This window comes from Lutra lutra, chromosome 5, assembly GCF_902655055.1.
Source record: "Lutra lutra chromosome 5, mLutLut1.2, whole genome shotgun sequence".
Lineage (NCBI taxonomy): Eukaryota > Metazoa > Chordata > Mammalia > Carnivora > Mustelidae > Lutra > Lutra lutra.
Window position 1 is genome coordinate 57,542,003 of NC_062282.1, and position 22,870 is coordinate 57,564,872.

Genomic DNA, 22,870 nt, shown 5'->3' on the forward strand with positions numbered 1-22,870 from the left:
AAGTGGGTAGTATTGGAAGAGCTTCCATTCTTACACTAGGCTTGTCCAGGCTTATATTTATTTAAAAAAGTACTTCAATCTTAAAAGAAAGTATATCTCAAAGTAAGATTCACTTTTGTAAAACTTACTGTTAATTCAAGTGTTCAAGTAGGCTTGGCAATCCACAACAAATATTTTTTCTGAGTTATTACTTCATATTGAGTTATTTTAAGTTTTGGTTAATATTTTGAAAATAAAAAGTACAATACCTGCATGTAAGAAACATTTTACAGTTTATATTTAAGTGTATTGAACAGAGTTGATAAAGTTAGGACAGCACTGGGACGTAGTGGACAAAGCTGAGCTTTGGAGTTAAACAGATTTGACTTTGAACCCTGGTTTCACATCCCTCCAGTGTGTAGCCTTCAGCAAGATCAATTTTTCTCAGTCTCAAGTTTCTCTTTTTTCTTAATACTGGGGTAATTGTATCTGCTTTAGTGATAGTTAGAAGATTCACTGTGATACCATGTTTAAATGTTTTAATTCAGGGGCTAAAATATTGTAGATGCTTGATAACTTGTAGACATTATTATTATTATTATTATTATTTTATATAAAATGTCAACATTTCTGGTCTTTTTTTTTAAGTGTGAGTTTACTTCCAAAAGTAGCCATGACCTTTCTTTCCTCTCTTCAGTTTGAGAATATTTGCTTTCTTCCTATTAAGTATTCATTATATACATGGCAACCTACAGAAGAAAATTTGATAGCTATAAGTATCAAGTAGATTTTGCATAGGAAGGAAAAAAAACACCTGAAAAATGGTTAAATATTTCTGGATTATATAATCACAAAGTAGGAAAATTATAATTGAGGGAAGACTGAGTAAATCCTTTAGGATGAAGGCGCCTTAAGAACTGATATAAGAAATCTAATGAAGCAGGAGGTTATGTAACCTCATGGAGTTTTCAATGATGAAATAACACACACTTCCCTAGTTCTTATAGGAGCCCTCTGCAGATGGCATCCTCAGGAACTTCAGTTAAAATTAGCTAGTTAAAAGTATACACAAGTAAGTGTCCCATTCTCATAAGTCAAGGCTTTGTGTAATTCTCTACACAAAATTCTGAAATTGTTTGCCTTCCACGTCAACTCCACCTATATCCAAAACCTTTCTCACCTGACCTGACCTGTTTCTTTAGAGCTGCTATTCTACTGGCTGACTAGAATTTGATGTATCTTCTCACCTCAACTTCCACAAGTCAAAACATCTATGTGCTTTCTGGCCATCCACCTACCAGAGCAATTCTACATTTGCTAATGTATGCCAGTGGTCACATAATTTCAGTGAGTCCTTTAAGTCATCCTTAATTCTATCATTAAGTCTCTCTGACCTTGTGTTTTAATGCCCTTGATTTCTACTTTAGACTCGTAACTTACAGTCACAGCCATTTGATATTCTACTTGCTTTTGTACTAAAAACAAAAACAAAAACAAAAAAACCGCAGATAAAGTATAAAGTATCTGGTCTAATGATAAAAATCACAAACAAATCTATTAGCATGTATAAAAATGCCATTAATGTTATGTTATATTATTGTGAATTATAAATATTATTAAAATGCTGCTTAATATTAACATAGAATGGCATAAGGCCAGCACGTGTACAGAAACATAACATCTCCCCCCTTCCGTTTACTGCTAGGGATTCATTAAACATTACTCCTAAAGGTGAAATATTTTGAAAGCCTGCAGATACCAACACATCAACTTTCTTTTGTTCCTTCCTCAATCTAACTATAGTTCTAAAAATTTTGTCTGATAAGGAATTTGTTCTTTATGGTTGTATACATGACTGTCACATGGGATGCATCGCCCCCCCCATGCTATAGGGGCAAAGTTTTAAATGATTTTCATTTTTACCTTTAATTTTCCTTGTCTGATTTTTTGCCTTACATGCTACTTTAAAATATAAGGAATGCTTAATTTGGGACTCTGCAGTCCCATTTCTTACCTACTTAGGTGACTATTTACTTATTACAGAATAAATTTCAAGTTTTTCTGTCTCTTACCTAGTTCTTCAACTTCTGCTTTTATTCTTCCACAGAGCCTTAAGAGCATCACGTCAGGCTTGCTCATTTTTCTCTATTACAGACTGTGCTTCTCCTTTAAAAACTTGGCCCAGCCTCCTCTATGTAATAATCTCCCTCCATGTCCGCCTAGAGAATTCCTACCTGTCTAATAACTTCCACTTGATCACCCACTGCTGGAAATAGGTTTCCTTCCTCTGAACTGTGACCCTAGGTTTCTAGCACACTTTCATCCTTTATTTCTACCATGCTCACTATGAAAAAGAGCAATGTAGAAAATCAAGAAAGAAAAAAAGACTCGTTATCTCACCCCCTAATAACAACTATTAATATTCAATAATGGGCTTTTCTTGCTTTTTTCTCCTTCTTATACCTCATCGTCCTCATAATTAAAAGGAGAAAAGTAGAAATTCTATCATTATTTTATTATGTGCCAGATAGTATTTTAACCTTTTAAGCCCCTGATTGCATATCTTCACAACTACCATAGAAACATCTTATTTTTATCCTCATTTGTTAGAAAAGAAACCCAAAACTTAGAGTTGTTAGGCCATTCTCCCAAGTCATGAAGCTACAAAGAGGTAGAAAGTGGATATGAGTCAGTATTTGCTTCGTGTCACAAGTCTTGGATCTTAACTACAACATGATGCTGACACTATGGACATATGTAATCACATCAAACTTATTTTTTCTCATATATGTAAAAAAGTTCAAGAAAAAAATGGAAAAATGGCACTTCTAAGACTAAACGTGAAACTCTATATTAAAGAGACTCTATGAATCATTATCGTAAAAGGGCAGGTTTAGTCACGAGAATCATTATTATGGTTCACACCTGCATGGTGCTTATTACCACATGCCAGGCAGTGTTCTAAGTGTGATATACATTAACTCATTCACACTCACATTAACTCTGTGGGAGAAGTACCGTAATGGTCACCATATTATAGATGTGCATACTGAAACCGATCAGTTAACTGATCATTCTAAGACTACCATGATGCCTCAGCCGATACAAGAACATTACACTGTGTGTATGTATATACGTGTGTGTGTTTGTGTATACACATATGTGTATATATATTTTTTATAAATAAATTTATATATAAACATATATAATACTTCTACCTCTAAACTTACGCTTTTATATGTGTATTTTTTCTTAATATAACAACAGTGTACTTACTTTGACGATAACATGGCGTTTAATATGTAATCAGCAGCTCAAAAACAGGGAATGATTCTTGAACCAGTTTTGTTTGTAGAAGCAAGGCGCTAACTTTAATTAACTTTAACTAGGACTGCTTATAGCTGCATGTGAGAAGAGACACAAAAAGGCCCATTAACTCTGAACATCATTTCCATGTTTTTGCCTCTGTATGCCCTCAAGATAGTACTTTTTCCCTGCTGTTCTTTGATTTTTGCCTCTTTTTCCATTTTTTTTAAAATGTATTAGCCAAGGGTGTGAGTCTAAAATTAGGCATGTACCCGCTGTAGCTTTTTAGTTCATCTAAACACATTATTTCTGGGGAAATGGTAGAGAATTTTGAGGAAAATTATATTTTAAAGGTTGAAAAACCTTGTTTTTAGGAATCCCCTCATCCTGTTCATGGGGAATTATTTGGTCTCTGTTTTTTTGTTTTGTTTTGTTTTCTGAGTGTATGTGAGCATGTACATTTTGAAAATATTCTTTGCCAGCAGAATCTTCTCTCCTTGTAACGCATGCTTTCTTGCCTGTGGTTTGGTAATATTGAGTGAATATTGTTAACTTTCAGATATTTAATGTGCAATTGCAAAAGCTGCATGATTCCACATGTAAACATTTTCTGAAAACTAGCATTTAAAATTACTTTTTACTATTTTCATGACCCTAGACTTTGAAGGAATCCTTCAATGACAGCTGAAGCGAGACATTAGCAGCCACTGTCCTTTTTGTATTCTGTGCCAGGCGCAAGGATTCCATTCCTCTTGAAAGTTTTATCATGTACAAGGCTATTAACATTATGAGGATAGGCTGAAGCATGAATAAATCCTGAGACTTACTGATGATGTCATTACACTGGTCAATAAAATACATAGAGGGAAGGGCTTCCCACGCTACCAGGTTCGGTTAACTAAATCAGGATACACGAGCAATTAACTCTTTAATTAAGATGAATGGGTGACATTAGCCCTCCTTAAACTCTGCTCATCAGCATTTACAAATAGAAAAAGACGGATGCCTCCTTCCCAAGAAATGTGGGTTTTATTTTTCATTCATTGACACAGGCTCATTCTTACTACTTTGTAAACAAAGTCACCAAAGTATAGAGGTGGTCAGAGATATTTTAACAGGTTCATTTTATCAGTTACTATCTCTTACTATATAAAGATCCCATTTTGGAATTTATTAGTTTTTTTGCTTCTTTACAAAGCTAACTTTATCATTATTATTATTTAACACAATTGCTTTACCTTTTTCCCCATTGCACACAAGGAAGATTCATGTCAAAATCTTATAGATGAATGCAACACAGCATGGAACTGTTATCTGCTACTTTGCCAGTAACTTAGCTTAGCCCTGGAAGTCTAGAGATACATGTTCCACTTCTCTTATGTCTCTAGTTAGCCTTATGAATGTATATCACATGAGTGTTTCTGAACTTCCATTTCCTTATCTGTAAACTTGATTACTGGAGCAATTGGTCCTATAATTCTCTTTCAGGGGTAGTTAACACAGGATAAAGGAAAACAAAGATATGATTCATTCTAGGAACAAAGTGTCTAAACCAGCAGAGTACTAGAACAATGTGAGGTGATCTGTATATGCAATTAAGAATTCTCTAATATCCACATGTTAAAAAGGGGAATAATGGAATTTTCATATATTATGTAACCTAGTGCATAAAATACTATTTCAACATATATATTCATATGCACAAATACATACACACATAAGGTTAATGACCTATTATAAATACATGACCTATTTTATATTATTGTCTGTACTAATTTTTTGAGATTTTACAGCACACTTAAGTTCAGACTAGTTCAAAAACTACATATGGTCAGCAGTTGTCATATTGGAGAGTATAACTCAAATATTAAAAATACAAGAACAAATACAAGTATATCTCTCAAATATTTGTCAATTTAGACTATATTTTTTAGAGAAAAAGTACCCAATGTGTAAGTTACCATTGATTTGAAAACCCAAGATAATTATTCCAAAAATAAATAACAAAACTTGGATTGTCCATAGGCAATAGAATTTCTCTGAATGGATATGATTTCTTATAAGGGGAACAAACAGTGTTAAACAAATGCATGTGCCACAGTGTGACATAAAATGAGAAGACCGAAGCAAGTGTGGAAACAAAAACTTCCCCACTGTAAATGATAGTTTGTACTCTTCATTTACAAGACACTCCACTACATGGTTCATGATACAGACAGTCTAGTGGATCAGATATTCTAATCAATAGAAGGATACTAACTAGGCTATAAAGAAATATACCATTTAAAATAAGTCCTTTATTTTTTTAACTTCATTAATATTTTAAATGAAAATCACTGAATTTGGGGTTAGTGACATATCCATCTTTTCGTAGCATTTCTACTTTAGCTGATCCCATTTTCTGCTTTAACTGGATTCAATAAATACATACTGAATTAAAAAATAAATTGAAATATAAAAATATTTTGTTAAGAGATTATAGATTTTTATTTTTACAATTTCTTTGTCACCTCACATTATTTGGATTTTTTTCCCATTTTGAGGTATTTCCTCTAATAGGGAGTAAAAATAACAGTAATGATAATAGTAATAACATCAACCAACATATATTTAACTTTTACTAAATGCTAGGTACTGTGCTGACAAGATTATGTATTTTATATAATCTTAATTGGATCTGTATGGATTAAAAATCTAACCACAAAGTAACCTCTCTGATTCTGTCTCTAAACAAACTCTCCTCTTTTTGAACACTAAGAAACTATATAGATCACTTTATTTTCTATGTGAATGTGATTGAATGCATATTATTGATTTAAATTACTTAGAACAGGAACTAGAACACAAAGCATCCAGTAAGTATCTGTTGAAATTGTTTAAATACATTATAAGTTTCTAAATAAGGCAGTTATTTGGGAATATCTACTGAGTGCTTTCCATGTGATAGACCCATTTTAAAGTGAATAAAATAAATATTTGAAAAACTAAAAAACCGGGGCACCTGGGTGGCTCAGTGAGTTAAAGCCTCTGTCTTCAGCTCGGGTCATGGTCTCAGGGTCCTGGGATCTAGCCCCGCATGGGCTCTCTGCTCTGCAGGGGGCCTGCTTCCTTCCCCTCTCTGCCTGCCTCTCTGCTTACTTGTGATCTCTGCCTGTGAAATAAATAAAATCATTTAAAAAAAAAAAGAAAAACTAAAAAACCATCTTTCTATATGGTGCACCCTTTACCAAGTGAAAGATACATATGTTAGCATAGAGTTGACCAGTTTTCCACCTTATAGGAGCTTACTGTTTCGTGCATGAAACAGACGTACAAATGATTCCAAGACCACAGTAAAAAATGCTTCTCTGGAAGGTCTGGAACAGCAAGGAAGGTTAAGTCTTTCAGGGGATAGTAAAAAATATGAGGCAGGTGGCATTCTAGGTGAGTTTAAAATAAGTGGAACTTTTCCAGGTATGAATGATACAAACCAAGGGAACACAGAAATGGGAAAGCACATAATAGACTTTTTTTTTTTTAAAGATTTTATTTATTTATTTGACAGAGAGAAATCACAAGTAGGGAGAGGCAGGCAGAGAGAGAGGAGGAAGCAGGCTCCCTGCTGAGTAGAAAGCCCGATGCGGGGCTCGAACCCAGGACCTGGGATCATGACCTGAGCCGAAGGCAGCGGCTTAACCCACTGAGCCACCCAGGCGCCCCAATAGACTTTTTTTAATAGCTTGTGAGCTTAATAATTATCACATAGTAGGAAGAAGCATCTGAGGGTAGAAAGATGTGTGTGTGTGGTGTGTGAGAGAGAGAGAGATAAAGAATTTCACCTTTGTAAGCAATGGGAAGCTTTTAAATAAAGACATAAAATCAGATTTGAGTTTTACAAACAGTAATCATGATGTCAAATGGTGGGTGATTTGAGAAAGCATAACTTTAATTGTAAGCCATTGAACTAGTTGAGGGTGAAGATAAAATGAGGGTCCAAGCAAACTTGGAGTGCTAAATGTGAGAGAAGAAAAGATTTCAAATCTATTTCTTTTTTTTTTAAGATTTTATTTATTTATTTGGCAGAAAGAGATCATAAGTAGGCTGAGAGGCAGGCAGAGAGAGAGAGGAGGCAGAGAGAGAGGAGGAAGCAGGCTCCCCGCTGAGCAGAGAGCCCGACTCGGGGCTCAATCCCAGGACCCTGAGACCATGACCTGAGCTGAAGGGAGAGGCTTTAACCCACTGAGCTACCCAGGTACCCCTTCAAATCTATTTCTAAGGCAGTTTTCACAGGGCTTGTTAATGGTAGGTGATGAAAGGAAGATATCAGGATGGCAAGTGTAGCTCTAAAACCTCTAACCAGGTGAGTGCTGGTATTATTAAATATTAAAACTACCCTGAACTTAATTTAATCATTTTGCTAGTTTCAAAGCACTTTCAGTATTAGGTAATATTCCCTGTCAATAATTTGAGCCGTAGTTTATTATAATGGTTGTGGAAAATACCGCAACAGGGAATAAGAAGAACTATTTAATATACCATCTCGGAAAATGGCCCACAGAATTCTTCATTCTGAAGAGATCAATCACAAGTGCAAGCATCAAATCTCTAAGCAGTTTTTGGCTATGGAGAAGTCACTTAACCTCCCTAAGTCTGATTCTTCTTCATAGTCTGGTATTTATAGGAAAAATTAGTAATTAAGGACATATTGCTTCTTAAAATCAGGCACAATGGGGTAACTGGTTGATGCAGTAGAATAAGTGTCCAACTCTTGATTTCAGCTCAGATCCTGATCTCAGGGTTGTGAGTTCAAGCCCCCAGTTGGGTTCCATGCTGGGGGCAGGACGGCGGGGGTGGGGATGGAGGTCAGTCACAGGGAGTATTGTGGAGGGAAGATCCTTTAATCATCACAAATGTTCCAGAAAATCTAGAAGTTAGAATTTTAATGAGTTAGAAAACATGAAATAAAACTATCTGTGCTTTTTCTCACCCCCCTCTAAAAAGGCTCCAAATGACTATCTAAAACTATGCTTTTTCATATCTTCCCAAAAGAAAAGGCAATTAAAAGGTCATGTTAAGCAACATGACAAATTGTCAAACCTCTGTTTGTAGTATATAGAAATAAGTCATCATTATGTTCCTAACAATATATTATGTATGATATTACACTTGGAGTTGTAAGCAGTTATCAACCACATGACCCTTTTTGGTTGTGGGAATTTAGACCAGTGACTCTCAACCAAGAATCATTTGCCTTGTTGGAAACATTTGGCAGTTTTTGTTGTCATGCCTGGGGATAGTTGCCGGCATCCAGTAGGTAGACACCAAGGATGTTGCCATAATGTTACAATGCATAGGAAAGTCCCTCTCCACCACCACCGAAAAAATGATCTAGTCTAACATGCCAGCACCGCTGAGGTTGAGAAATTCTGCCATACACCATGTATGAAGCCTCTTAGGTGTCCTTGAGAGGTACTGTGATAACTTAAAAAAAAATGTTTAACATTTTAACTCAAAACATAACCAAATGGGACAGTTCATGAATGAAATACTCTGTGACACACAAATGAAAGATAGGAATATAAAGTTTGTGTTACCTCCTATTCTCTATCAATAAGCATGTTTTTCCCTGCTTGAAAGATCAATTCTAGTTGAACTTGTGAATATGGCATTTAGCATTTTCCCTGGGAAACTGCTTTTAAAAAATTCAGGTTGAAGTTGTAATACCAGGGAAAATAGAACACAGACACTGACACAGTATTCCACCTGGGAGTGATGCCCTATGCAGTCCATTTCTATCTATCTGTTCACAAAAGTGAATTTCACTTAAAGCTAGGGCCACACATTTAAATACTTAAAGCGAGGCTGATATTCAGCACCAAGCCCACCACGTCCCGTCACGTCTGCAGCAGGTGGAATGTGGCTCCGCTACAGTCCGCAGGGACCCTCAAGCTGCCCCAGGTGCCCTGGGTTTTTCCTAGGCAACTTCTCACCACTATGTACATAGTCCCACAACAAAAGGGTTAATTCGCAGCATCGCAGGGAGTCCCAGACACTTCTTCTAGTGCCTACAATAATTCTTATTGGCTGGGGCCCGAGCTATACCTGCTGTTCAATATTTATCATTCTAGATAAAGGAAATGGTGAACTGGTCCAGGTGTAAAATATTATGGGGAGGGTGACATTGAGCCTCACTGAAGAGTAAACACTCAGGAGTGGCGGGGACAGTGGGGCACTGGATAGCACATGCCACTGTAAATATGAGCAGCCCCTACTCAGATTCAGCAGATGGTCGCCATGTGGGAATGCAGGTCCAGAGTTGCCAGCTTTTTCAAGAGAAGCAGTGAAATCTAATGATTTTTAAACATTGACGATTAATTCAAATGTAAAACACTATTCAGCCCCCACTGCAGCCTATATAATCCCTTCTGGGGATAACCCGTGGGCCAGCAGTTTGCAAATTCTGCTTTAAAAGGATGGAGAGAGGAATATCTTGATTCTCAGTTCCAACACGGAATTATTTCTTAGACTACAGGCCTCCTCTCCCGCCACTGAAAGGGATTTCTCTGAAACACCATTCCAGGTGAATTCAAACTGCAGCTGGTATTTGAGACAACAATGTGTCTGCCTCTTACGGAGCCAGACAATTGACACTTGGTTGTGCCTTTTAAGGCATAAAGCTCCTATCTCCACGTGACCAAAGATACAGAGGCTCCATGTACTCCCATGTTGAGTTTGCAAGAAAACATTTCCTATAGATGGCTTAAATATTAGCTTCATGTTATGCTCAGGTATGAAATTCAGGGATCATATTTATGATTTTACCTAAGGAAATGTATCAAGTGAAGAACAGATGCTAAATACTCTTTTCTGTGTAGATGCTACTAATGAAAATGCCTCGTGAAACAACTTAAAAGGAATCCGTCTACAGGTGACACAAACCTTTCATTTAAACTCAGGAAAAGAAACGATTCTGTAATTCTATTCCAAAACAATTGATCCTCTAAAGTGCCTCCCTCTTTTGCTTTTTTACTGATACTTTGGTCATTTTTTTTTTTTTAATATTGAGGGACTTCTGGATCACTTAAGCAAGTATTTGCTGTCCCACTCCCAATTTAGGTTCTTTATCCCAGAGTAATAATTTCTATCATAGCAGAATTCAGAATAAACATTTCAGTGAATACAAAGAGCATCAGGGTTTCAATAGAACGCTGAACTGTGGAATCTCTGTTACAAAGATGAGCCTGTGAGGGGACAGGGAGAACTACCTGGCAGGTAGGCATTGTGCATGAAGACTGAAGATGACCCACTTCCTATAGCCAGGTATGAAATTCCAAGAAAAAGGTATAAGAGAAATAGAGTTCAAAAGAGCAAGGGCCATTCAGTTCGCAGCAACAATCTTATGGGTAGTTACTCCTGGAATTTATTTGGAAGAAATAAACCTTCAGCTCTTTCCTGCTATAGCAGAGGACATTGAGGCCCAGAAAGGTGATGTTACAGAAGCTCTCAGAATCACAGAGGTAGCTTTCTGATGACCATTCTGTTTACTGTATTTCCCTCTGCCACCATCCCTGCTGCCATATTTCTTGGGACCATATCATATAATAGAGGTAAGAATATGTGAGATGAAACCCCTGGGGGTGTGTGTGGTGTGTGTGTGTGTGTGCGTGTGTGTGTGTGTGTGTATGCTTTTGTTGATAATTTGTTCATGTGTTCAAGGAGGAAGAAGCTATACCCAGGAAGTAAAATGAAATTTTAATATTCTAATAATTCTGAACTCTTTTATGCTGCATAAGTCAAGATTGGTTAATATTCACAATAACCTATGTTGGTTCTGAGGAACTGAAGGTTTTCTTTTCTTTTCTTTTTTTTTTAAAGATTTTATTTTCTTGACAGAGACAGAGCAAAAGAAAGAGCATAAGCAGGGGGAGCAACAGGCAGAGGCAGAGGGAGAAGCAGGCTTCCCACTAAGCAAGAAGTCTGACCTGGGGCTCTATGTGGGGCTCCACCTGGAGCTCGATCCCAGGACCTTGGGATCTTGACCTGAGCTGAAGGCAGATGCTTAACTGACTGAGCCACCCAGGCACCCTGGAACTACAGATTTTCAAGAGGAAGGGAAGAACATGTAGTGAGCGCCTATTACATGCTTTCTCTTAACCTAGCCTATGTAATTGTAACCTCACAAAAACCTGAGTCTGAGACTCAGAAAAGTAAAGTTGCTTTCATAAAGTCATGTTGTTGATCACTGGCAAAGCTGGAAGTACAGTGTACTGGATAGAGCCTGCCACCATAGCTCACAGTTCTGGTTTGAACCCTGGGCTCCAGCACTGCCAAGATGGAAGCTGTTGGGATACTTAATTGAATCTCGATTTGAATCTTGTAGTGTGAGTTCCCTCATCAGTAAAACAGGAATAAAAATAATTCTCACATCATTTGAAAAATGGTAATGAAAACTCATAGTAGTAACTGTTAAGGTTGTTTAAATGAGTCAGTAAAAAAATTCATGGAAAACACTTAGCTCATGTGTGGCCCATAGTAAATGTTCAGGAAATATTAACCGTATTATTGTTACCATTACTCCTGGGGGCTCCTGGGTGTGTGCCTCTCCCACTAGAGCACATATTTTTCTATATTCCTAATCATAGTTTACCACCTTGCATGTTATACTGTTATGTTAAAATTGTGTAATGAAGATTTCCATTTTTCAAGTATCTACAGGCATTTTAGCAATAATTTATCTTCATAATGGGTTTCTAAATGAAGAAAGTGTTAACAAAGCTTGGCTGAAAATTAGGCTGGATGATTGAACCCCGAATACCTGAATACCCCCTACCCTTTTACTAATTGTGTACACCTTGACCACTTTTCTAATGTGATGCATGCAGATTAAGTCTTTTGTTTATTGATTGGCCAAATATATGCAGGGCGAATGTACGCTACTTCATCCTTGGCTCTTCCGAGAGAGACTGTTACCATAGTAACCAAGGCATCCTTTGACTCCTATTTCTACACAGAGTTATAGAAATGCTTCGTAAAAAATACTTAAGACAATATTTAATGTCGAATCTAAAGTAATTTTTCTCATTGTTTGGGGAGCAAAATTGATTTTCTCTGGGCAAAGTTTGTTTGGCTGCCCAAATGTACTGTTTATAGTAATGTGTTCCACCAAATTTCTTTAAAAGCCAGTTAAACATATTTTGCCTTAACTTCTAATCTAATTTCATCATTTGGAAGTGCCTCTTGCTGCACTGTGCCTATTTTGATTTGGAAATAGTGCACATTCCATCTTTGCTATGTCAGGGTAAGGTGGAAGGGAACAGAATGAATCATTTGATTTCTTATATCAAAGAACAGTATGTGTGGCATGGGAGGGGAAACACATGCTTGGGTATGTTCAGGAGTCTGGCTTATTTTAAAGCCGAGATTTTCAGGTGGCAGCTGGTGCCTGGTTTATGATTCCAGTGGTTCAAAACCCATTCTTCCCTGAGGCATCTGTTTTAATTTTTTTTCAAAATTAAAAATAACTTTGTTCTTCTCATTATAAGAATAATAATCATTTCAGAAGGTTCAGAAAACATAGATAAACCAAAGATGCCCATAATCCTGTTTTTAGAGATAACCACTGTTAGCTATCTGGGTGTGTCCTTCCAGAGTCTTATGTATTTATACATATATATTATTTCAAAAAACAGGACCATAATTCTATTATTCTGGAACCTGCTCTTTTTATATAACCATGTGCTGTAACTCTGACGTATTATTCAAAGATTACTTGTAAGCACTGTGTTTAATGGTATAACTTGTAAGGTATTGTAAGATATTGGCAAATTAAATTGATATTCATTTGTTGGATATTTAGGTAGTATCTAGATTTTCCTAGTAGAATTATAATGAATTTCTTGATATATTAACCTTTGCATATACTTTTTTATAAATGCTTAAGTGGGTAAAGGTAAAGGTAGATTCGTATGTCTTCCTGGAATGGAAGAGATGTGAAGTTACAATTGATTATGCTTCCACTTCCCCTTCCTGAGAGAATACCCAGGCATCCCTACTAGTGTCTGCATCCAGGAATCAGAGCAATGAACTTGATATCAGTTCCTCCTCTGTGACTGAACCATTCAAATGCTGGATCCTAGTTTCAGTTACCTGTGATCTTGGGAGAAATTTTAGCTTCTCTCTGTTATTTATTCCATAAACATTTATTGGGAATCAGTTATATTCTAGTACTCTGCTATCCTTTGTGAGTTTTATCACTTACCCATACCATACATCTGACCCTATCATGTACTAATAACCTGTACACAAGCATTTAAGTTATAGGGTGTTGGAAAGTAGCATAGACTTTCACTTCTGATAATTAGGGGGTCTGAATTCCAAGTCTCTTATATAATAGTTAATTTATATTTCTGAAACACAATTTTCTTATCTTTAAAGTGGTAAAAATGAAAGTTATTTCAAGGTTTTCATTGTTGTTGCAGGATTCAGTGGCTTCATATATAGAAAGTGCTAGGCATTATGCCTGGCATACATTAAGACAGTGACATTGGTGGTGCCAATGGCAATGGGAAAGCATGGAAAAGGGAGCTACTTTTCCTTCTGAGGGGCTTCAGGAAGGCATCCAACTTCTAGTTCTATGCTTAATAGACTAAGCAGAGAGCTGCAAGTTTAAAACTCTATGTCTAAGTGCCAGCTCTCCATGACTCATTGCCTGACCTTGGGTTAACCACTTAATCTCTCTCTGCCTTGGTTTTCTTCTTCATAATATGAGCATAATAACTCTTACCCACCTCACTAGGGCAAAGATGACTAATCAGTGTTTATAAAACTCAGTAAATCTTTTGGGTATGAAGTGCAGGGAGATTGGAAAGTATTATTACTATTAGCTGCTTTCTTAATATCTAAATCAGCATGCCAGGGACTGCTGAATGGAATACCACAGTTATATCCTCATCCTGCATTGTTGTCAAGAATCTCAGTTCCTTTAGCCCTGCCCCTGCAGATATCAGTTTTTTTTACCACTATTAATGCTTACTATTCAACAAGGAGCAATCAATTTCCTGTTTATATCCAGGTGTCCATAGCTACCCACACCCATAAGCAATATTTGTTCCTTTAACAAATAATTATCAGGGGCGCCTGGGTGGCTCAGTGGGTTAAGCCTCTCCTTCGGCTCAGGTCATGATCCCGGGGTCCTGGGATCGAGCCCCGCATCGGGCTCTCTGCTCGGCAGGGAGCCTGCTTCCCTTCCTCTCTCTCTGCCTGCCTCTCTGCCTACTTGTGATCTGTCTCTGTCAAATAAATGAATAAATAAAATAAAAATCTTAAAAAAAAAAAACAAATAATTATCAAAGAGTTGGAAGGTGCTGTGCTGGATAGTAATGATATAGGAATGCATAAAAATCAATATGGTACTTATCTTCAAGGTATTTAGTACCTGGTGACTGACCCAGACTGGTAGCTAGTAGTCCTGTTACAGCCCCAGTTCTCTGAAGGAAGAAATACAGGGCCCTAGTGATATATAATATGCATGTGCACAGTCTTCTTTCTTCTGGAAGTGATATAGAAATGAAAACTGAGAGAGAGGCAACCTTATAGCCAGGGAAATGGAGGGGAAAGGGGGGGAGGGAAAGGAAGGAATGTTCTAGAAAAAAGCAAATTATTATCATTCACCCACAATGAGAGTGAGCAAGCTCTATTAAGGAATTGAAAGAACTTTCATAAGATTAAAGCTAAAGAAAGGGGAAATGTTGTCTTAAAGGATACATCCAACCCCATCTAATCCCATCTTTTGATCAGGCTAACTTCTCGACCTAACTATTGGTGCCTTTCGTTTAAGGCACCTCACAGCCTGGGATCCTGACTCCTCTCCAGCCTAAACATCTGAAGTGACTGCTTCCTCAACTCTTGGACTTCAGTCTCCTGGGCCTTTAATCTCTTGTGAGTTTCTTAGTATCAATATTAATGAACATTATTTATTATTATTATTTTGTCTGTCTACATGCTATTGCCCAATCCCTGTCTGACTTTCCTTGTAGCTGTTGTTTATTCTTCAGTAGAACAGTCAACCTCAGGAATGATATGTGTGTAAAGAAAGAGTCAAGTTTTTAAAAAATTGGAACTTTGTATACATTAAATGAAAGTACTAAATAAGGGGCGCCTGGGTGGCTCAGTGGATTAAGCCACTGCCTTCGGCTCGGGTCATGATCTCAGGGTCCTGGGATCGAGTCCCGCATCCGGCTCTCTGCTCAGCAGGGTGCCTGCTTCCCTCTCTCTCTCTCTCTGCCTGCCTCTCCGTCTACTTGTGATCTCTCTCTGTCAAATAAATAAATAAAATCTTTAAAAAAAAAAAAAAAGAAAGTACTAAATAAGAGAGAGAGAGATCTGGGAAGAGTTAAGTTGAACATCACTATGGTGCTCCTATGTATAACTTTGAAAGGAATATGCATGATTTAGATTCCTCCTATGCAGTGCATATTATATATTGATTTTGTAAGCATACACTAGAAATCCTTGGAAATAGTACCAGTAAGTGTATATGTCAAAACGTAAATGACATAGTGAAATCTTAGACACAAGGTGAGAATTACATGGAAAGAACAAGACCCCCAAAAAGAGAGAAGAAAGAAACTTGTCAGTAATAAAAACATGGTATAAAACTTTAATCAACATCAGAGTTAATCAGCTCATTTGGTAACTGGCAGTTCAATGAAGTTTCTGTTTTAAAATCATGGGCAAAGCAGACTGCCAGATTTTATTTGTCATCTGATATAAGTTGAGCTATAGTCCGAGATGGTGGAAAACCTTTTTTGTTGGGTTTTACCTCTTTAATCTCAAATGAAAACTGGCACTCCATCTGGATAATGTCCAATGTGACACATTTTGGGAACCATCTACTACCTAGCCTTACAAATCAAGAACACTGATTAAATAATCAAGATTTCTGAAAAGCCTTGAGGGAGTGATACGTTTCTTGCATCCGAAATTGCCATTCTGTTTGTAGCGCAAGATGTTTTTGAGCTCTGGATAAGAATTTATGTTTGACATACTGGCGTTGAATATCTTATTTGTGGATTAGCAGAAGTTTGACATTCTTAGAAGTAATGTGATAGCAAATAAGGAAATTGTGGAATTTAAAAAATGTCTTAAACTAATGAAATTTGTCACTAAGAAAATGAAACAAGGTAAGTAATTGGTTATATATTTTTGAGGGATAGAATAAAGGTAATGATATTTTGCCAAGTATCTATTTAAATAAAAGCTGTTATTGTTCTTCCTGATAGTATTTATATACAACATATATCTATGTAATTATAATCCTCCATACATAAATTTAAAAATCACCTCTCCCTTATAATATACAGAAATACAAAAATTCTGTTTGTGACACATGGTAAAACACACCTTTATGGTGATTTAAAATAACCAGTGCTCAAATTAGAAAGACATTGATTAGAATAATAACTGATTTCCCAGAACTGAATGCATGAAGGAGCAATTCTTTCGTTAGAGATGTCAAAATTAGTCCAGAAAATATCAATGAACATTATTAATGTTATGTTCAGCTTTGACCGTAGGCAAAATTGTCAATTTGGTAAAATTATTCTTTGCCATTTCTCAACATCCCTTTGAGGGATTTTTTTAATGCTGGTATTCAATCATTTATTCATTCAAGAATTTTTTTATTGAGAGCCTACTAGATGGCAGGCACAATCCTCAGTGCTAGAGGTACAGCAGTGAAAAAGATAGTCAACTACCCTGTGTATATAGAGCTTACGTTATAGAAATTTGGGTGGAGTCAAATAATTAAAAAGCTGAATAAGTTAAGAAAAAAAGAGAAAAGATTAGATGATAGTAAATACAATGACAAGTATATATAAATAATAAATAGAGTGGTATGTTAGAGAGTATCCAGGGTTACCTTAAGTCAGGTGTTCATAAAAGATTCTCTAATGAGCTGACACCTTTGAGGCAACCATGGGAAAATGTTGGGCTGCACCATTACAAGCAGAATGATTCTGGCAAATGCAAAAATCCCAAAGCCATGAAACTGAGACTGGGGGCCTACTTAGACTTTGATGGACAGGAAGAAGATCTGTGTGACTAGAATGTAATGAACAAAGAGAGAACAGTGTAAGGCAAGAGAGCCAGACAGGGGTTTCTTGCTTATGCAGATTCTAGAAATTTAATAGAAACTCTTTTCAGTCTAATGGGAACCAACTGCAGAGTTTTAGTCACTATCTGTCTTCTCCCTTTCTTCTTTCTTAGAACTTCTGTTCCCCTGGTTTTTTTTTTTTTTTTAGAATCTTCTACTATTGTAGCTCTCATGATAGTTCCTTCACCTAAGATATTTTATATCTTTCTTAATAAAATGTACCTTTCAGCTTCCTACTCTTTCAGGTCTTGCCAGGTAATTTGTAAACTAATCTGATAAATCAGCATGAATTAGAGCATTCGTAGTAAATGTGGCTTAAAATGATACCCCTCTAAGATAGCATTTTTTCTTTAAAACAGACTGTATTATCTAGACTTCAAGGAGTAAAGACTTTGGAAATTATAGCTATTTACTGGGGGGGGGGGGGGGGGAACACATTCAAGCAACTGCTTTTTTCCCCTATGCAAAGGAATATCCATGATTATATGAAATCTTCAGACCAGTAAGAATTTTCATCATCCTTGGTTTTATGATCATTATGATTTGTTATTCCCCTTTTGAGTGCCAGGCACTGTATTAGATACTTTAGATACATATTTTTATTTAATTCTTACTGCAAATCCTATACATTCCCAATTTATAGATGAAGCAAGTAAGGCTCAAAGACTTATCTGTCTTTGTTCTATATTGTAGACCTGGAATGACAACGGAGTCTAGAAACATAAATGGTAATCAATAACTGTTTTCTAGAAAAATGTATGATTGATTAAAAAATAATAAAATAAAATAAGAATGGCCACTCAGCCTGGAAGCTAGTGGGTCAGTCAAACTAAATTCAGCCCTTATAGATTTAGAAGCCCACTCTCTGTATAATAATGCCTTCCTCATTTAGTATGTAATGGATTTGACTTTCTGATCTATAGCTCAGAGATAAGTTCATTCAAAGGCAAGAAGAAACACACCCAGGGAGGCAAAGTCTTCAGTTAGTTAGAAGATGCCCTCCCCTTCTATTTTCTGGGTCTGGGAGCAATTTGCTGTATCTTCTGGGGAAATCAGGCTGATTAGATTACTAAAGTCTGATAATTATGTTATTTTGATCAGAACACAACTTGCCCAAAGGAGTTTACCAGGAATACACACTCACATACATGCACAATTGTGTGTACACACACACACACACACACACACACACACGCATGCACACTGTAAATGGGAAAATGCCATGTGGAACACAAAAGCATCCAGGCTTCGCCTCCAGTCAATGTCTATAACCAAGCAAGCTTATTTTTGGGTGATGTTCAATATCTTACCAGTTACAAAGAAAATACCCCTGTGGTGTCTAAGAATGTGATAAGAGTTATCTTCAAGGAATACAATTTCGTTCTTTGATTTTAGCGAGATCTACACATCTCTGTCAGAAGCTGAACAAGTGCCAGAGTCTTTAAAACAGAAACAAACAAGTGTGTGTCTCTGAGTCATTCTTTTCAGGAACACTGAACCCTTGGATAGGCACTCTTCTGAAGATATGATGCTTCTATTTGTATTATAAACTTGAACTTAAGGATAAGTTAGAGATTTCCCAAAATAATGCTCTTGCAAAGCACTCATCCCATGGATTACTATGTGGGAAGAAAATGTTCCTTGATTAAATGTGTTTAGGAAATAAAGTGAATTATCTGATGTCTTAGAAATTCACAAAGGCTATTATTAAAGAATTGAAGAAGTCTTAAAAAATAAACAACAACAACCACCTATATAACTTTGTTTACCCAGTATATCTTAAACTAATTTAGCCACCATAATTTAATAATTTAATTTAAGACACCATAAGAGGTCTATAGAATTAGTTGTCTACGGAGTATCTTTTGGAAAATGCCCAAAGTAACTGGCATTTGGCATAGTAACAAAGCCCCTAAGTAACTTTAAGTGGTTCATGATAGGTAGAAAAGTAAAGTTCCTGTGTGTAGATAAAGCTTTCATAACCTTTAGTGACTTATGGGGTAATTTATGATATTTTAAAGGAGAAAGATCTTTGCGATAGTATAGGCTATTTATATATGGTGATATCACTCCTAACTCTTTAACTGTACATGATAAATTATGGCAGGTGGGAACACAGGCTGTCGGGTGGAGTCCTAACCCTGCCACTTAGTAACTTAGATGACTTTGTATGACTCACTTAAATTCTCTGAACCTGACCCTAAATACTACTTAGCTCAAAAGAAATTATGGAGATAATATAAGCAAAGAGCTTGGCATTATGCTGGGCAAATAGTAAGTGCTCAATAAGAGGCAACTATTTCACTTTTTCTCCCTGACGCTTCTTAACGAGTTTGTGCAGAACCATTCACATTCTCTTCTGCAGCCCTCTTCTTGTCAGGGCATGCATTTATAAGGAGACCGAGTGGGTATTAACTATCTCATATACAGACCTCATTAGTGCAATTCACAAACCAAGACCAAAGTTTTATGGATAAAAAATGCAAAATTATTTCTTGCAGTGTTAGCCACATTCGTCTTTAGCTATAATATTCAGTTAAGTGGCACTTTAAAAAGCTATTAGCACAAAAGTCATTCACATCAAAAATAGTCTTAACATTAAAAATCAGTTTTCTATAAAAATCTGTGAATATCCTTTATACTGTTACGAAGCCTGTACAGGGATGTCCCCTTAAAAAACAAAATGAGTACTATAGAATAATCTCCCAAGGAAATTTGTACTATGACATGATGGACTCGCGTTTACCCTAAGTAAGGCCAACAGTTGGCAAACTGACATTTGTATTTGCCAGATTTACAAGTTGCTGATAGAACTAGAAATGAGTGCTTCAAGTTATCCACAAACAATTTGCTGCTCATGCATCTGCAGCCTACATTCATAAGGGAAAAATCCCATTGCAGATTTATAAAAAGATTTTGCTACATATACTCTTGAGTTGATGATGACTTAAGTAGGATTTCCATACTATATTGTTGGGTTTGTTATTTATTTTGGAGGCAGAACATGACAGCATGTCTTAATAATTTAAAATGACTATATATTATTAATCTTGTTATTCCTCTGCTACAGTCCAACAGTGTCCCATCTCATTCAGAATAAACGTGCAAGTCCTTGAAATGGGCTGTAAGGCCCTCTGATCTCACCCCTTCTCTCTGCTTTCTCATTCTGCCACAACCACACCATCCTTCTTGCTGTTCCAAGCATGCTCCTGCCCTCAGGCCTTTATCTTTTCTGTTTCTTCTGCTTCAAATGCCCTTCCTCCAAACATTCAAAATTGGTCCCCCAGTTCTTTCAGGTCTCAGATCAAATGTCACTTTGCCACTCTGTATTGACTAATACTGCTTTTCTCAAAAGTTCCTTATATCCATCTCTGCTTTATATTTCTCCAAAGCACTTACTACTGTCTGACATAGTAATACATGATCACGAGAGACATTTCTTTAATTTTCAAAAAAAATTTTAGGTATTATTTATTTTTGTTAAAACATTGTTAAATTTGCATCGCCTGGGTCAGTTAAGCGTCAGTTAAGTGTCAGTCAGTCAGTTAAGTGTCTCGACTCTTGATTTTGGCTCAGGTCATGATCTCCCGGGTCATGAGATCAGGCCTTGCATTGGGGTATGTGCTGAGCTGGGAGTCTACTTGAAGATTCTTTCCATCTGCCCCACCTCCCAATCACATAGGTGGGTGTGCATGCATGCTCACTCTCTCTCTCTCTCTCAAATAAGTAAATAAATACTTTTTAAAAATTGTTAGGGGTACCTGGGTGGCTCTGTTGGTTAAGTGTCTGCCTTTGGCTTAGATCATGATTGCAGGGTCCTGGGATGGAGCCCTCATCAGGTTCCCTGTTCAGCAGGGAGTCTGCCTGAAGATTCTCTTCCTCTGCCCCTCCCCCAACCTTGCATGCATGTATGCTTTCTCTCTCTTTCAAACGAATAAATAAATCTTTTTAAAAAAATTGTTAAAGATTGAAATTGTTTCAACAATTGTTAAAACGTTGGAAGCTTGGAACTGACTATGATAGGAGTATTTACACCATGGAAATTGACAAAATGCTACCAGAGTTTGTTTTTTAGACGAATACCATCAGATATAATAAATACATTTACTTTTTTTTAATATTTTATTTATTTATTTGACAGAGAAAGAGAGATCACAAGTAGGGAGACAGGCAGGCAGAGAGAGAGGGGGAAGCAGGCTCCCTGCTGAGCAGAGAGCCTGATGTGGGGCTCAATCTCAGGACCCTGAGATCATGACCTGAGCCGAAGGCAGAGGCTTAACCCACTGAGCCACCCAGGTGCCCCTACATTTACTTTTTTTAATGTTTACTGTTGTCTACTGGCAGTGTATAAGTTTAATGAGAGCAGAGGGCTTATTTTGTTCACAACTGTCTATCTAGCATCCTGCAGTGTCAGATACAAAATAGGTTATTAATAAAGTACATGTTGAATGAATGATTAGTGAGGATTGGGATTTTATGGTCTTTAATGTTTGTGAAGAATGAGATTGATCCTTTTATCCATTCATTAATTTAAACATTAAATAAATACTTTTGAGAGCTCATGTACTGGGTATTCATACTATTCTAGAATTTGGAGACATTTTAATGACTAATAGAGAAATAATTCCTACCTCCATGGGGCTTACATTATAGTGGAAGGGAAAAAAATAAACATGAAACTATAAAAATCATAAGTTCAGATATTGGTGTTTGTTAGAAAAAAATAAGTTCAGATATTAGTAACTGTTAGTAAACCAAACAAAAGCAGAATAAGTTAATGGGTAGAGAGAGACTGAAGAAGGGGTTGATTTTTTAGAGAATTCAGGTGAAGACTTTGTGAAAGGTATGCTTAAACTGAGATATGAATGATACAATTAACCCAGCTAAACTTAGATCTAAGGAAAGAACATTCCAAGCAGAGGCCACAACATAGTGGGACCCCTGAAGTGTGAATGAGCTTGGTGAACTTGAAGAACAGAACGAGGGCTGCTAACCTTGAAATATACTGAGTTAGGGAGAGAATGGCTGGGGATGAGGTCAGAAAGGCAGGCAAGGCCAGATTAGTTGGGGTCTTTTGGGACATAGGAAACCATCAGAAAGTGACATGATCTGATTTAAAGTTTGCAAAGATCATCCTGGCAATGGAGAATGTGAAGAGAGCAATTAGAATCTCCTGCAGTGGTTCAGCACAAATGCAGTAAAAATATAAAATATGTATGAATAGAATGGACCTGATGGGTCCTAACCATTTTAGAGGGGAGTTTTAGCAAATCTTCCACAAGTGTGAAATCTTTGGCTTTATAGATTGTTCAACAAGAGATAAAAAGATAGGATATTTTTCAATTTTGATTTAAGGATAATAGAACCTTGATACCCAAACAAAACAGGGAAAGTAAAAGAAAAAAAATTTTTAGCTATCTCAATTAAAATTCTATACGCATAAATCCTAGGTAG

At 36.6% G+C, this 22,870-nt stretch overlaps 1 protein-coding gene across 1 annotated transcript in view; it reads left to right on the forward strand.

The window, feature by feature from the left end:
* TENM2 (teneurin transmembrane protein 2) overlaps positions 1-22,870 on the forward strand; it is a 1,307,492-nt gene that overhangs the window by 12,234 nt on the left and 1,272,388 nt on the right. Inside the window, exon 3 of the mRNA XM_047731060.1 lies at positions 15,101-15,201. The gene's annotated coding sequence lies outside the window, so the exon portion shown is untranslated. The remainder of the gene's footprint in view (positions 1-15,100; positions 15,202-22,870) is intronic.